Genomic DNA, 15,131 nt, shown 5'->3' with positions numbered 1-15,131 from the left:
CTTCACTCATATTAATGAGTAACAATGAAGAAACACAGTAAAGATCCTTTCTTAAGTTTGTGCTGACACCTAGTGGCACGAATCAGCATTACACAGATTTAGGGTGATCAGGGGCGTAGCTAGAGAATTCTGGGCCTCTTGAAAAAATATATATGTGGCTCCCCTCCCCCACCACCACCCTCAACCCATATCATATACTGTATAAGAAATTACTTAGTGTCCTTATTTTGAATGAAGATACTATGGCACTGTATTAGTACAGTGTGATGTACTCATGTACTCTTTAGTGTAATAAATCACATAAATATTAGGCAGAACAGTAATGCTCATGATGTGTTGTGTCCCTTTATCCAATGTGTTATTCAAAACACATCAGCACAAAAAGACGCGTTTCACACAGTAGTGTAACCATTTTTTGCAGCATTTGTTGTAAAAATCGTTATAAATGCCAGTGAGTGCACAATGTTTAAATTAACCATTTTGAACACATTATGACAACACTGAGACCTGATAAATGTTACAATGAAGTCGCAGTCTCGTGGTTGAGCCACGAGTCCCATTACAGTGTGTGGAAAATATTTGTATAACTTTTTTTCTGAACACCTTTTACCAAACCACAGTAAGTTTAATAACCAACATTCATTTTGTATATCTCTTTTCCTTTCATCAAATTGAATGCCCTTGCTGCCCGAATCAGGATTTCTTGTATAATGGTCACACCTCAATTTTGCAATTTCCACGCATGGGATCTTTCTTATGGACATCAAATTATGAATTTGCAGTGTGTGTGTTAAAAATGTTTTGGCCCATTTTAAATGTAAAAGAAAATGTGCCTAATAATTCTGCACACTTGAATATAAGGTGCTTTTTTTTCTCCAGCCAGCCATCATAAACAATAATGTATAACTTATAAATGCCTTATTTATACAAAATTAATGGTAGTTATTAAAGGAGTAGTCCACTTTAAAGATGGGGCCCATTGACTTACCATAGTATTTTTTGGTATGGTCAATGGACCCCATCTTTAAAGTGGACCGGTGGGCGAATATAATATAATTTTTTTTTTTAATTAGCCAACGACTGGCCCATAAAGCAGGGACAGTGGCCCATTGGTTGATTTTCCATACTGACACTGCAGAGATGGACCAAGTCACACATGTGCAAGTCTCAAGTAAGTGCCAAGTATTTTTTTCTTGGGCAAGTCAAGTCACAGGCTATGTCAAGTCAAGTCAAGTCCTGTAGTAGGTCAAGTCAAGTCCAAGTGAAGTCACCTTTTTATTGTAATTTTACATGCAGAATCTGATCTTAATAAAGTAAAAAGACAAGATATACAGTAAGTTAGTATCAGTAAATTACAATAATTGGGATTTGCATTGTAAATACTCATGTTCAGTAAAATACATCATGGAATCAAACAAAATTAAAACTTCATAAATTATTTATTTTTCACTTTTGCCAACCGTGTTTGAAATGTTTGAAATTTTCAACACTGAGTTCATAAAACAAATAACAGCTTAACATCCAACAGACTCCTCTCTGAACACCTCCCTCTCTCTCTCTCAAACACAGTTTACGTACAACATTAAACTTTGTTACATTTCTCCTCTCTCTCTCTCTCTCTCTCTCTCTCTCTCTCTCTCTCTCTCTCTCTCTCTCACAAGCACACACACACACACACACACACATGCGCGCGCGCCCAGAAAAAACGAGCGCGTCGCACTGCGTGCACGTCTCTTCCGTTTGCGCGCTTACATTTGAAATAACGAACTTGAGCGTGCAAAAGACGTGTGAACCGCCCCTAACATTGTAAATTCAAGTCATTTTTCTCTGTGTGTGTGTCTGTGTGTGTGTGTGTGTGTGTGTGTGTACCTGGTAATTATCACGTTGTCCCCACAAAGATAGGAATACCAGTATTTTTGTGACCTTGTGGGGACATTTTGATGTCCCCATGAGGAAACAAGCTTATAAATCAAACAAAATGATGTTTCTTGAAAATGTGAAGTGGGAGAAGGGTTTCTGTGATGGTTGGGGTTAGGAAATGGGCTAGGTTAGGGGAATAGAATATACAGTTTGTATGGTATAAAATGCATTACGTCTATGGAATGTCCCCACAAAACATGGAAACCAGAATGTGTGTGTGTGTGTGTGTGCGTGTGTGTGTGTGTGTGTGTGTGTGTGTGTGTGTGTGTGTGTGTGTTCAGGTGGCAAACTTAGAAAAAGTAGCCAAGTCTCGTACTGCTCAGATCAAGGAAAGTATTTTTTAAAAATAAGTCAAAATTATTTTGCCCACATTTGTCCTTAACACGTTATGATGAGGGTTGATGGCTACTTTAGCTATTATTACATTAGCTAACTACCAACTAACCAGATATTAACAAATTGACAAGCACTTACTGGGCAGAATGGCTCTTCAAATGAGAGACAAAATTGGAGGTTGTTGTCTGGCTGCCTGTGATTTTAATGTTGCATGTCTTGCAACGCACTGTTCGTCTTTTGCCATCTTGTTGAAACCGAAAGCGATGACCCTCGGTACCCCTCCGGCTGACATGTGGACATCTGATCTAAGTGGGCGTGGTGTGCGTAAGGTATGAGAGGGCATGACGGATGATAGTGTCATAATTCAGTCATGACAACGGCATTCTCAGCCTGCGCTCCAGCTGGGTGGGCCGGCAGTGGCTTAGTGGTTCATGTAGGTTGTCTACAAACCGGAAGGTTGGTGGTTCAATCCCCGGCTCCACCAGACGAAGTGGCAAAGGTGTCCTTGAGCAAGACACCTAACCCCAGCTGCTCCCGACGAGCTGGCTGGCGCCTTGCATGGCTGACACCACCGTCAGTGTATGAATGTGCGAGTGAATAGGTGAATGTGAGGCTAATTGTAAAGCGTGTTGGATGGCCATAGGTCTGTTAAAAACGCTATATAAATGCAGTTCATTTACCATTTGGGTCAACTTTATTTTTTTAAATAGTTTATATATTTTATATTCAAACTGAAAACATGATGTGATTAACACTCAAGTCAATCAAGTCATTGTGTCTCAAGTCAAGTCAAGTCCCGAGTCTTTAACTTCCAAGTCCGAGTCAAGTCTCAAGTATTTTATATTTTGTCAAGTCAAGTCACAAGTCATAAAAATAGCGACTTGAGTCAACTCGAGTCCAAGTCACCAAGTCACAAGTCCCCATGTCTGACTAACACTGGCTGGCCCAATCATCTCTTAACAAGCTATACCCCCCTGTTTCTTGTGTCAGATGGACAGTCTATCTAAGAAACAGAGAGCGATGATCTGACACAAGAAACAGAGAGCAAGTATCATACAGACGTCATACATCTCACACTATTTTTGTCTGACAAGCCCATAACACTCGTACATAGCGCAACACAGCCTGTTGCTTTCTTTCTTTGTTTCAATGTAATTCATTAATGGTGCTAAAAGGCGCGGTGGCAATATAGCCTACTGCATTTTCCAAAAAAGTTAGCATAAGATGTTTTTTTTTTCCGGACAGACCTGCCCAGGAGACACAATCAGCAGCCCATTGGTTCTTTTTTATTTGACATTTGGCTAGCCCAATCACAACTTTTAGGGCATTTCATGAAGCATGCAGCGTCAGTGTGGGTCTGTCAAAATAAGAGACGACTGAGAACCGAGTTGACGTTCTGTAAGCAGAACTTAAAACACTGTTGTTAGATATCCTCTTAATAAAAAGCAGTCAAAAACACAAGTGATAGACCAATAGCTGTTTGCAAAATGACAGTGATTACACTGCAATAAAATACAGTGTGTGCAGAATTATTAGATAGTTCTGTGATGTTTACAGACACTCACACACAATCCTATAGTGTTTGTCTGGAGCATCACAAATGACCATGAGTGAATCTCATAGACTGTAAAAAAGATGGATGACGCCCGTTCGCTCTCTTCCATTTGGTGAAAAGTGAAGCCGCCAGTGTCCCGATATGACGCTGACATCTTGGGTCTTGAGTCTGCGCAGTAGCGATTTCGGGACCAGTCCTGCGCAGTAGTGAGCAGGAAGTAAAGCCGCGAAATCAAGACCCCGCCCTCGCTCTCGCAGAATGCGCATAGACACAGAGCGCAGCGCGTCATAACCTGAAAACCACGCCCACCGGGGGGGAAAGGAATCCAACCGTCTCCATTGACTTTGTATTGCGAGAAGCCGCCTCCTTGTCATTTCTGGCTTATAACAAAAAACTGAATAATGCCTAAAAGCTGCTGTGTGACAACATGTACAGCTAACAAGCCAAAGAAACCAGAAATAAGTTTTTATAAGCTGTCGAGCCATAAAACCCAGCTTTTAAGGAAAACAAAGTGGATCGCCGACTATGTTTCCCTCTATTGGACGCAGTTTTACTAATAGGAGTACTATGAAAAGTTGCCTGTTTCCATTTCTGTGTCTTTAAACGAGGGGGGCGATCGAGACGTTTTGGCCTCACTTTTCAGGGCTTGTGCCGCACGCTTGGTGAATCTCACTAAGATATATTCAGGTTATGTTTCAGACTTTGGTGTAAAATATGAGCTTTGGTGTAAAACTGAGATTCAGGTTTACCTGCTTACTCGGTTAACTAAGAAAACGTCTCGGGTTACATAGGTAACCCTGGTTCCCTGAGAAGGGAACAAGACACTGCGTCGCCATAGCAAAGCATTGCTATGGCAACGCAGCTCGAGTTCCTCAAAAGGAAACTTAATGATTTAGTGAAGATGAATTATCTTTCTGATTAAGAGTTTTTTGGAGTCCTTTCTGTGGATTTGAAGATAGTTTTATTTTAAACAGAACGCTGAGAGTTTAAACTGGATTATTATTTTATTAAACTGAAAGTGAAACCTTGAAGAAGGATTTTAACGTGAAGCTCAGAAAATGGCATCTAAATCTTTTTCTGAGGAGGATTTCTCTTGTCCTGTGTGCTGTGATATTTTTATAAATCCTGTTGTGTTGTCTTGTAGTCACAGTATCTGTAAAGACTGTATTCAGAGATTCTGGGAAAGTAAAGGATCTAAAGATTGTCCAGTTTGCAGAAGAAGATCTTCAAAGGATAATCCTCCAATAAGTTTGGTTTTGAAGAACCTGTGTGAGACTTTCTTACAGGAGAGAAGTCAGAGATCTTCATCAGTTTGTCATCTTCACAATGAGAAACTCAAACTCTTCTGTCTGGATGATCAACAGCCGGTGTGTTTGGTGTGTCGAGACTCCAGAACTCACAACAACCACAAATTCTGTCCTGTCAATGAAGCTGTCATTGATAAAAAGGTCTGATCAATAATATTCAAAACATTTCATCACATTAATAACATCAAGAACTGATAGACATCTTCACAATGACAAATAAATAACAATAATGTTGATTTCTTTCAGGAGAAACTCAAAACTAAATTAAAACCTTTACAGGAGAAACTGGAAATATTTGAGAAGCATAAACAGAATTTGGATCAAACTGCAGAACATATAAAGGTTTGAATGAAACATAATGTAAATCAAGGTTGTACAAGTATTTTGTAAATGTATTTATTGATCCAGATCTGATTCAGTCATTATATGTTTCTGTGTGAAATGTGTTTTGTATCAGATTCAGGGTAGACGCACAGCAGCAGAGATTCATGGAGAGTTTGAGAAACTTCACCAACTTCTACATGATGAAGAATCAGTCAGAATAACAGCACTGAGAGAGGAAGAGGAGCAGAAGAGTCAGATGATGAAGGAGAAGATTGAGAAGATGAGCAGTGAGATTTCATCTCTTTCACACACAATCAGAGTCATAGAGAAGCAGATGACAGCTGAAGATGTTTCATTCCTACAGGTGAGAAGAAAGAACTTCAATCTTCATTCTACAAATCTATGATTGTCATTTTCAAACATTCAAGTGAAATGTAATGAATAATCTGCATGTGTGTGTTTTTAACAGGACTTTAAGAGCACAATGGAGAGGTTTGTATTGTGTTTGCTGTTTCTCTCAGTGATTGTGAATCTAAACTCACAGCAGAATCTCAGACTCCTGAATGTTCTTCCAGAGTTCAGTGTAGAACGTCAGATCCAGAGGACATCTCAGGAATGATGATCAATGTAGCAAAACATCTCAGCAACCTGAAGTTTACTGTCATACACAAGATGAAGGAGAAAGTTGAATACAGTAAGTACAAAATACAACAATGACTTCAGATTTACTCTCATCATCAACATTTATCTCATGAGTCAGTCTCTCTCTCTCTCTCTCTCTCTCTTTCTCTCTGTGTGTGTGTGTGTGCGCATGCGTCTGATTGAGCGAGCGGTTGTGAGGAGCGTGTGGTGAGTGTAAGTGGTTTTTTATGCCCGCTGTGGCAAAAACTATTGCTTTCTCTCTTTAAATCTTTTGTCTTTTGTATTATTTCTTTTTGGGTTTTTTGGTATCTGTGGCGTAGTAAAGTGAAATAAGGTTTTCCCTTGGGGTTTCCCGGCGTCAGCAACCAGTGTAGTACTGGGAAGCATGGCAGCCCAAAACACAAACACTAGTTTGAACTCTCTTACACGAAGACACGGCGTGAAGGTGGTGTCCGCGGTGAATGTAGAGGAATGCATTCTCGCCGTCGGAGATTTTGTTGGACATGAATGTATTTTAGCGGCATCAAGAATGAATAACGCTATGGTCTTGTTTTTAAATTCAGTTGAGAAAGCAAATGAAGTTGTGGCGAAAGGAGTTGTAATCAGTGGTTTATTTATCCCAGTGCTTCCTCTTTCTACTCCCGCTAGGAAAGTCACTTTGTCTAACGTTCCGCCGTTTATTAAAGACGAAATGTTAACAAAGGAACTGTCACGTTTTGGAAGGATAGTCACTCCGGTGAAAAAGATCGCCTTCGGAAGTAAATCGGATTTGTTAAAGCATGTAGTATCTTTTCGTAGATTTACTTACATGATCCTCAAAGATAACAGAGAGGAACTTAACCTGACTTTGAAGTTTAGAGTGGATGACTTTGATTATACAGTCTTTGTATCTACTGATATGATGAAATGCTTTGGCTGTGGTAGAATTGGACATTTAGTACGTGCTTGCCCAGATAGTAACGGTACAAACAAACAAGATGTTCCAGAAGAAAATAGTGTGAAAGTTGTGAACGAAGAAACAGAGAATGTTCATGAACCAACCCAAGCTGAACCTGGGACATCTAGTAACATTAGTGGCTTAACTGATATAATGCCTCTGTCACAGGCAGAAAAGGTGAATAATGGGGAGACTGGTTTAGTTACCCGTTTGATTGTCTTAGATGAGCCCAAGGTGAATAAATCTGTTGAGAGCATGGATATTACACATGTCACGGCATCTGACACAATAGTCCCCTCGGGGAGTGTCAGCTTAAGTGATGATTTAATGAGGGATTTAGATCAGGCTGAATTCAAAGCACCTTTAAAGAGGAAAAATAACGATAAGGCTTCAGAATCAAAGCAAGCTAAAACAACAGAACATGTAAAGGAGGTTGATGCTGATGATGATGGCAATGATAGTGATTTCTCTGATTCTAGTGCTTCTAGTTGTTCTCAGAATGAGTGGATATGTCACGAGTATGGTACTGATGAAATCAAGAAGTTTTTAAAACTGACAAAAAATCTGAGGGGGGTACAGGTTGCTGATTATTTTCCAGACATTAAACGCTTTGTGGAAAATACTAGAACTTTTATGAGTGAGGGGTATTTTACAAACAAAGAAGTTTATAGGTTGAAAAAATGTGTGACAAAACTCAAACCGACAGAATAAATTGATGACATTGAACTGGCTTAATTATTTACCCCATATTGGCTGTTTTTTTTATGGCTTAAGTTTATTTTTTTATTCTTTTATTTTTGTTATGGGTGATATTCGTATTGCATCCCTAAATGTAAATGGAGCAAGGGATTCTATAAAACGTACAGAGATATACGAAACTATGAGTCAAAAACAACTTGATGTTTTACTGTTACAAGAAACACACAGTGATATAACAAATGCTGCTGATTGGACAAAAGAATTTAAAGGTCTTTTTTTTTAAGTCATAAATCCTCACTTAGTGGAGGCGTTGCCATTTTATTTTCTAAAAATTTTACTCCCCATTCTACTGAGGTGGAAGAGGTTGTGAAAGGAAGGTTGTTAAAGATTCGAGTTCAGGTTGAGAGCCATACCTTTGTTTTTATGTGTGTATATGCTCCAACCTTACCAGTAGAAAGAATGTTTTTTTTACATACTCTTTCTGAAACTTTAGAAAAATGTAATGGTGAAGAATATTTATTCCTAGGTGGAGATTTTAACTGTGTTGAAACTAACATAGATAGAAATCATGTAGAACCACATTTACTCTCTCGCAAACGACTAATTCAGATGATTGAAACAAATGACTTATGTGACGTATGGAGGAGTTTAAATGGGAATCTAAAGCAATACACATGGGCACATGCCCGTGACAACATGCTGTCATTACCTAGACTGGACAGATTCTATTGTTTTAAACACCATCTTAGTATTTTTAAGACCTGTTTTATAATTCCAGTTGGGTTTTCAGATCATAGTTTAGTTATATGTACGGTAACTTTAAACTTTGTCAAACCAAAAAGTGCTTGTTGGCATTTTAATACGAATTTATTAAGTGATGCACATTTTATTGAAACTTTTAAATTTTTTGGGGAGAATTTTAGGAATGAAAAAGCTAATTATCAGTCTTTACAGAAATGGTGGGAGTTTGGAAAAACACAAATCAAACAGCTATGTCAACAGTATACTCACAATGTCACGAAAGATATAATTAAATCTATAAAAGTTTTAGAAGATGAAATTTTAAAATTCCAAGAAGTAGCGGAGTTAAGTGGAAATCAAGCGCATATTGATTCCCTTTTTTTAAAGAAATCTGTTTTGTCTGATATGCAAAGAATGAAGGCACAAGGGGCGCTAATACGATCACGGTTTAAAGATATAGACCAGATGGATGTGCCGTCAAAGTTCTTCTTTAGTCTAGAGAAAAGGAATGGTCAAAAACGATTGATACATTCTTTATTTTCTGAGACTGGTTCTCTTTTATCAGATTCGGGAAAGAGCGAATCAATTTTATGAACAGCTTTATAGTTGCGAACACAAAGAGGATCGGGTTGTTGAACAGAGTTTTTATGAGGAGCTGCCGAAGGTCTCTGAAGACTCTAATGCAGCACTAAAGCGAGCCATCGGCCTGGGGGAACTATATGAAGCTCTGCAAAGTATGGAGAATGGCAAGGCTCCCGGGATCGATGGAATCCCGGTTGAGTTTTATAAAGCCTGTTGGCCTGTGTTAGGGGAGGATCTGCTGGAAGTTCTCAGCGACAGTCTAGTCGAAGGACTTCTGCCGCTGAGCTGCAGAAGAGCGGTCCTTACCCTTTTGCCAAAGAAAGGCGATGTGAGAGATATAAAGCAATGGCGACCCGTATCTTTATTGTGCTACGACTATAAATTGCTCTCAAAAGTGTTAGCTACTAGACTAGGACGGGTTTTGGAAGAGGTAATCCATTCTGGTCAGTCTTACTGTGTGCCTGGCAGATCAATTTTCGATAACATCCATCTAATAAGAGATTTATTTGATGTCTCTGGAATATTGGGAGTAGATATGGGTTTGATTTCCTTAGATCAGGAGAAAGTGTTTGATCGCGTAGAACATAACTATTTGTGGAAAACTCTACAAGCATTTGGTTTTAGTTCTGATTTTATAGGCTATGTTAAAATATATGTGCTCCTTTTAAAGTATGTCGTGGTGTAAGACAGGGTTGTTCTCTATCAGGAATACTTTATACGTTGGCAATAGAACCATTTTTAAATAAATTGAGAAGAGTTTTAGAAGGGGTATCTTTACAAGCCGGTAAAAGTACTTTTTGTTTATCAGCTTACGCTGATGATGTTGTCATAATACTTAATAAGCAAAATGATGTGAATACTTTATTAAAAACATTGAAGGAGTTTGAAACCATCTCTTCTGCAAGAATAAATTGGGATAAAAGTGAAGCAGTGTTAGTAGGGAAGTGGGAAAGAGGGGTACCAATACTACCAAATGGGTTAAGTTGGAAAAAAGATGGTTTAAAATATTTGGGAGTGTTTTTAGGAGACGACACGATTGTTCAAAAAAATTGGGAGGGAACAATTGAGAAACTACAAGGTCGTCTTATGAAATGGAAATGGATTGTAAAAAATATTTCATATAGAGGACGAGCTTTGATTATTAATAATCTGGTGGCTTCTTCTTTATGGCACCGACTAGCTTGTATAGATCCACCCGCATGGTTATTAGGAAAAATCCAATCTCTTTTAGTAGATTTTTTTTGGGACAAATTGCATTGGATACCACATAATGTATTGTATTTGCCAAAGGAAGAAGGAGGACAAGGACTTGTACATTTGCAAAGTAGGACTGCAGATTTTCGATTACATTTCCTACAGCGATTTCTCAATGGCCCAGAGGACTTAAGTTGGAGGCCAGTGGCCAGTGCAATTTTAAGGACTGCCGAAGGACTATGTTTAGATAAATCATTGTTCTTGTTAGATCCCAAAAGAATGAATACATCCAGTTTGCCGAAGTTTTATAGTAATCTTTTTAAAGTTTGGGACCTTTTTCAAGTAAAAAGAACTGATTTTACATCCTCAATATTTTGGCTACTGAAGGAACCCCTGATTTATGGGTCACGTTTGGACATTCTTGGTGCATGTGGGTCAATGACGGCAGTATTCATTAAATCCAAGATAACAACAGTAAAACGTTTAATTAAAGTGGCTGGCCCAAGTCTGGGAAAAGTTGAAGATGTAGCTAATGTTTTAGGAGTGAAGTCCACTCGAATTGTTGCACAAGTGTTACAAAAATTACTATCTGTTTTTACAACAGAAGAAGTGAAAATGCTTCAGGATTATTGTGAAGGGAAATTGGTCCCCAACAAGAAAGATACATTTCCAAACCTGCTTCTTTCACCCAATTTAGGTGAATATACAGGATTGTTTTTGGATTCTGAAAAGTTGATAGACATGGATATGTATGAAAATAATGGTAAAAATATGTACAATGCTTGTGTAAAATCTTTTAATAAAAAGGGACTCCATGAAAGAATTGATACACCATGGCGTACTATTTTTAAAATGAGTAATGATGTCAAACCAGAGTGGAGAGCACTGTATAAGCCACCGTTAGCTAAAAGAGATGGAGATTTACAATGGCGAATTTTACATGGCATTGTTGCTGTTAATGCTTTTATTTCTGTTTTAAATCCAGATGTTGGCAAAGAATGTCCTTTTTGTTTTCAGAGGGAGACTGTTTTTCACACCTTTTTGTATTGTTCAAGGCTTAAGCCTTTGTTTGATTGTTTGCAAGATCTTTTTAATTGTTTTAATGAGAAGTTTTCTGTGCAAACTTTTATCTTGGGTTGTAAATATGTCCAAAGAAGAAAGTACGAGTGTAACTTGTTAAATTTTATTCTGGGCAAAGCCAAAATGGCCATTTATATAGCAGAAGGGATAAAATTGAGCAAAAAAGTGAGTATAATGTGGAAAGGGTGTTTTCAGCCATGATCAAATCAAGACTTATGATTGAGTTTCGTTTTTATAAAATCATGAACTCTTTAAATGTTTTTGAAGGAATATGGTGTCACAGAGGAGCTTTGTGCTTAGTTATTGACAATGAACTTAATTTTGCACTTTTTGTTTAATGTTTTTTAAAATACTTTTGTAAGATCTGTTGATGATGAGTAATATTGTTATATAAAGAAGCTTGAAAAATCAAAAAAAAATCTCTTTTTCTCTCTCTCTCTCTCTCTCTCTCTCTCTCTCTCTCTCTCTCTCTCTCTCTCAGTTTCAGTGACTTTGGACCCAAACACTGCTCACTGTAAACTCTTTCTGTCTGATGATCTGACCAGTGTGAGATTCAGTAAAGATACAGCACTGCTTCCTGATAATCCAGAGAGATTTGATTCGTATGTATGTGTTTTGGGTTCAGAGAGCTTTAACTCAGGGATTCACTGCTGGGATGTTCAGGTTGGAGACAACACAGATTGGTGTCTGGGTGTGATGACAGAATCTGCAGAGAGGAAGAACAACATTTTCTCCAGGAGTGGAGTCTGGTGTGTGGGGTATATCTCTGATAATTACGCTGCAGTCATTACACCAGAGAAAACATCTCTTAATCTCTCAGTGAAAGTGAAACTGGAGAGAATCAGAGTTGAGTTGGATTATGAGAGAGGAAAACTGTCATTCTCTGATCCTCTCACTAACACACACATACACACTTTCACACACACATTTACTGAAAGAGTTTATCCAGTTTATCCACACTGAAACGTACAATAACGATGTTTTGACAGGACTAATACGTAAATAATATACGTATTTACAGCTTCACAAACGTACAAATTTGTACGTAAGTTATTCCTATTCATAAATATTAAAATCGCGGGCATTGGCGTTTCTTACTCATAACAATGACATGTTTTCAGTCATATTTTCTGACTTATTTATTTAAGACAGTTTACCCATTTACCTAATGAAATGATTATGGTATTCAGAGAATTTTACAATATTTAACATTTTAAAACTTTAAAATGAATAGCATTTCTGTATTTATATTTAGTTTGTTTGCCATGACACACAAAAACGCGATATCTACTGCTGTCTTACTACTAAGCAATAATTACAACAAAATACAACATACATTCACAAAAGATTTTACTTTTATTCATTTGCTGTAATCGACATCTTTAAATTTCATACGATTGCGAGGAACAGATCCAAATTCAGCCCTTTATCCAGTGATCTTTATACCCGTTCTCATCAGCAACCGTAACGTCAGATCGCGCGTTCGTTAATGTGAATTCAAATATCCCGCCACAAGAAGCTTTACGACACATTGCTTTACGGCAGTGATATCAAAAGCTCATTGGCTCTTTGAGTACCACGTGACATATTTGCGTCATTTCCATTTCCGTTGGTGTACGTTTGAAATAAAAAAAAAGCGCGCCGTGACAGAGGGAAGCTGGATCAACGCTGATCAAACTCTTGGATTAATAACTTTAATACTTCTCTGTACTTTACTTCATATACTTCAGAGAGGACCTTGGCTGCAGCACATCGTCATTTTAACTACTTTTGGTACTGATTTTAATATTCGCAATAAATAAGTTGTTGTGATTACACTTAATTGTCTGTCTCTTATGATTTTTTTAAACAGTAACGTTAAATGATTTTAATAAACTGTTTTGCGTATGACTGTAGCACCTTAAAATATCTTTTGAATGCTATATTGTTACTAATATGTTCCTAAACATATCTGTCGGTTACGTTGCATAATATAAAAAGAATACATGCGTATTTAAACATTTTGTATAAAAGAGTTTGGGTTTAGGGTAAGGTTTGGGTTTAGGGTAAGGTTTGGGGTAGGGTTAAGGTGGTAACATATCGCTAAAATGGTTAAAAGGAAATTATACAGCAATCTTTATGGAATGAAAGATACGTAAAAGTTTTAAGTTTTTTAGCTGTGAAAACGTAATAATGCTGCGTTTAAATGTGGTAACTTTACGTCTACATTGTACGTTTTAGCATCTATTTAAACGTAATATAATATAAATATATATATAAAAGTTATATTCATTTGCAGATGCAGATCAACTTTTCACCCCACAATTAATAAGATCTTAATAAAGGGGTTAAATCTTAAAATTAAAGACATCTAATCCCCACCACACAAAAAGTAAACTTTTTACAACATATAATGCTTATATTTATATAAAAAAAAAATTTTGACAGACTTTGTGAAATTTAATCACGTTAACTATAAGTTAATTTCAAACAGGAGTGTAAAGCATTTAAAGGGAACATTTAAGTTTATCTCTGAAAGAAACTGATACCAGTTCAGTCATGTGGGTCACATACAGGTTTGTCAGTTCTCAGGTTCACCACACGAGGTCGTCACTGTCACACTTATGAAGTACAATCACTCCAGTTACTGATTTTAATATTTCACTTTATCAGTAAACTTCATTCCTCTTGTGTTCAGTATTCATGCTCTTATCTTTTACTTTTCAATACTAATATAGTGTTTGTGTTTCTGAGCTTATATGTAGTTTATATATTGTATTATTATTTCACATTATTTATCTTTATACAACAGTTCTTTCTGGTTCTCGAATCTGATTGGCTAAGAGCCATACGATATTGTACTGATAACGGCACAGTAACCGCTTCACCTTTCGTATCATTCCGCCACCAAGTGAATGGAGGTTCTAAACAGGCTCATCTCTGAATGGAAAAACACAGACGCCCTGTTTTTAAACACTCTCCGTTTGTCTCATTAGTTTACTAGCTCATAAATCAGTCTGTGAATCCCCAATCGGAAGTTATTATTCCGTCAAAGATCAGCGCTCTTGGATGTTACATTAAAGTTAATGGGAGTAATGTCTTGTCACATCGTGTGGACGATTAACACTTGGAAAGAGGAATATAAACACTTGTTTTTTTCTGGAGCTATATTTCTTATCAGAACGCGAAAACACCGTGGAACTGCAGGTAAGCACCGGAGCTTTTAAATGTGGACATTGATCATTTACTTTATCGTGACGTGACTATTAAAACATGTTATGAGATATCGCCACTGATATATTTATAAGCAGCATGCAAAAACATCTCTCTGACACTTATAAAAAAACGTTTGATATAGTACTAACAAGAACAAAGTTTAAATATAGCTGCAAGCAGCAATTGCGGGGCCAAGCACCCTCAGCGCAATGAGCATCCAAAGCACAGCAAAAACCACACGACGCAGCAAATGCGCAAAACGCAGAAAGCGCGCAATACAGAGCCCGAAACCGAGGCAAAGCAAATGCAGAGCAGAACCACTGCAGTGCGGAGCAACAACAGTAAAGATGGCAAAAAATATAACACGTGTGGAAAACCAGACAGGTCGAGAAGAACGTGTTAAAGGGAACACAAAAGGAAATCTCAATAAGTGAAAGTAAGAGCTGGGATTCGAACACATGAACTCAGGTTCCCACAGCATGGAGCTAACCGTATGCACCACTGAGTAAACGATTAAACCACTGAGTTGGTGTGTCCAAGCTATAGAAACGAGCTTTAGAGCTATAAACCAAAAGTGCAGAAATGACAACAGAGAGCACAAATAACTGAAATACAATGT

The 15,131-nt window shown here is 37.6% G+C and overlaps 1 long non-coding RNA gene and 1 pseudogene across 1 annotated transcript; one reads left to right on the top strand and one right to left on the bottom strand.

Moving 5' to 3' along the window:
- Nucleotides 1-4,753: 4,753 nt before the first annotated feature.
- On the top strand, nucleotides 4,754-13,987 carry LOC129423092 (E3 ubiquitin-protein ligase TRIM39-like; annotated as a pseudogene).
- On the bottom strand, nucleotides 5,499-6,121 carry LOC141366166 (uncharacterized). The gene is made up of 2 exons (XR_012371270.1): nucleotides 5,985-6,121; nucleotides 5,499-5,800 (listed from the first exon to the last, which is right to left on the bottom strand). It is a non-coding gene; the product is annotated as an uncharacterized lncRNA (long non-coding RNA).
- Nucleotides 13,988-15,131: the final 1,144 nt, after the last annotated feature.

The sequence above is a fragment of the Misgurnus anguillicaudatus genome, chromosome 9 (assembly GCF_027580225.2).
Source record: "Misgurnus anguillicaudatus chromosome 9, ASM2758022v2, whole genome shotgun sequence".
Taxonomy (NCBI): domain Eukaryota; kingdom Metazoa; phylum Chordata; class Actinopteri; order Cypriniformes; family Cobitidae; genus Misgurnus; species Misgurnus anguillicaudatus.
This window is presented reverse-complemented; position numbering and strand designations above follow the sequence as displayed.